This window comes from Neopsephotus bourkii, unplaced genomic scaffold (assembly GCF_033783945.1).
Source record: "Neopsephotus bourkii isolate Nb327-2 ecotype Australia unplaced genomic scaffold, CSIRO-AGI_Nbou_v1 NB_768, whole genome shotgun sequence".
Lineage (NCBI taxonomy): Eukaryota > Metazoa > Chordata > Aves > Psittaciformes > Psittacidae > Neopsephotus > Neopsephotus bourkii.
The window spans coordinates 1,356,958-1,359,238 of NW_026901264.1; the positions used below are offsets into that span (position 1 = coordinate 1,356,958).

The 2,281-nt window shown below is 59.9% G+C and overlaps 1 non-coding gene across 1 annotated transcript; it reads right to left on the minus strand.

Annotated features, from left to right (window-relative positions):
• Positions 1-803: 803 nt before the first annotated feature.
• Positions 804-886, minus strand: LOC133213078 (small nucleolar RNA SNORD45). The gene has a single exon (XR_009725688.1). It is a non-coding gene; the product is annotated as a small nucleolar RNA SNORD45 (small nucleolar RNA).
• Between the last annotated feature and the right edge of the window lie 1,395 nt (positions 887-2,281).

Genomic DNA, 2,281 nt, shown 5'->3' on the forward strand with positions numbered 1-2,281 from the left:
TTTACAGAGCACAACATGTGCAGGTGACGCCCCGCACCAGGTTTCTGTCCTGGCACCTTAGGCTTAGAAGCAGGGCCTGGATGTTTGCGCTTTGGGAGTCACAATGAAGACTTGAGGCTCCCATGGTGGCTCTTTACCATTCAAGCTACAGACATCGGGACACTGTTTTACTTACGCTCCAGTGCTGAAGGCATTCTCTCTGAAGATGCCTTGACAAATGCATCAGGATAGCAGCTGGCTTCTGGAACACCTGAGAGCAATGAACTTTGAAGCTATACACAGATAGAGTTTTACATGGCTAAGAAAGGGTAGATACCCATGATGGTGGAACAGTTCCAGAGGGCATCATGTGTAGGAGGAGATACCTAGTACCAGGTTTCTGTACTGACATCTCAGGCTTAGGAGTAGAAGCTGGATGTTTGTACTTTCGGAGGTGGTTTCTAGCCTGCCTGAGAGCACATGAGATGCTCAAAACAAGGTTTCTGTTCTGGCACTTTCCACGTGGGAGCTCCTTAAGCTTAGGAGCAGGGCCTGGACACCTATGATCAGCACACTGGTTTTTGGGCCTCCTGAGAGTGCTGCCCTTAACACAGTACACAGACGGAGCTTTAAGTGGGAAAGCAAACGTGCATGGCCATGTTGATGACTGCTCCGGAGCTCAGCATCCACAGGAGATGCCCAGCACCAGGTTTCTGTCCCAACACCTTATGCTTAGGAGCAGGGGGTGGATGTTTGCACGCAAGGACCTGGTCTGTGGCTGCCTGAAAGCTCCAAGGTGGCAGCCAAAGGAAATCAGATGCTCCTGGGTCTCAGAGTAATTCTAGAGCTAACGTGGTGATACATCAGTTCCAGATCAGCTAATACATGCCAACACTCATCACTGACCCAAGGCTGCCACCTCCTGCCCTGCCGTGCCTCGTCCAAGGGTTTCAAACCCAACACTCCTTCCTCCTAAAGCAGAACACGCCCTTACTTACCAGCAGCACCATTACCACCTGCCCCAAGGTGGGACCAAGAGGTACGGCACGAAAGCACCCGAGCCGTCTGGATGCTGCTTTCACCGCGGTTTGCGCAAGGAAACAAAGCAATGACAGACTAGATGGGAAGAAATTTAATGTACAGTGAAGATCGCCGCGGGGAACAGGAGCGAAAACAAGCGCCTGTTCTCAGGGGAAAGTGCACACCAAATAAGTAACTGCTGAACAGGCCACTGTAACCCTCAGGTAAACCCAGCCCTGGCTCCGCACAGGGCAGCGAGCGGGGCCACAGGGAGCCGATGCTTATACAGAAACCTGCCCTTGTCCCAGGCCAGCACACGCCACGTGTTTCTCCAGCAGCAACGCGCCGGGCATCTGGTCCTCTCCTCACCGCGTCCCTTCAGCAGCGTCACCTCCGGGCAGCACCACCACGACTCAGCTGTGCTGCCGGCCGGGGGCAGAGGCGGTGGTCCCGGTCCCGCTCCCGGTCCCGCTCCCGGTCCCGCTCCCGTGCCCACAGGCAATTGCGGCCGCTCCGCAGCAGCTAGAGCCCATCCAGACGCGGCCGCTCCTCCACACACGCTGAGGCCAGGCCACGCTGCCGGAAACGGCGCCGCGCGGGGGCCGCGTCCCGGCCCGCCCCGTGGTACCGCGAGAGCTGCCTGTGCCACCCGCCCGGCCCGCGCTGCCGGGAGGACCCGGCGCTGAGGCTCCGGCCACCGCGGCCAAGGCCCCGCCCGGCAGCAGCTGCTCCTCCCCAGCGCGGGGCGCGGCGCTGTGCGGTCCGGAGCGCGGCAGCGGCTGCCATGGGCGCGTTTGATCCCCGGGAGCGCTGCCCAGAGAGGCCGCCCATAGATCGGGTGTCATGTGACTGAGGAACGGTGCCTTGCTCGCCGTGTGTAGGAGATGGCCTGCACCGGGTTTCTGGCCTGGCACCTTAGGCTTAGGAACAGGGCCTGAATGATTGCATTCCGGGAAGTATCGCTACCCTGAGCCGTGGGTCTGGTGGGTTCCGGTTGAGTGCCCCAGGGCTAGGCTGGTACGGTCTCGACGGTACAACCTGGGCCGAGCAGGCTGCTCGCTGCGGGGTTCGGCCACAGAAAGCGTCGCCCCTTGGTCTCAAGGAGCCACCGCGGGCTGTGCCCCGGTCCTGGGGCACTTGAGAACCCTGCTGCAGGATTTCCGGTACCGCGCCGAGTGCCTGCGGGACTGTGGACACGCAGGGCCGCGGAGGTGGTGCTGCATCGCTTTCCCTGCGGTTCACTGGTGTTAATGTGGTCTGTGTCTGGGGAGATGCGGGTGAT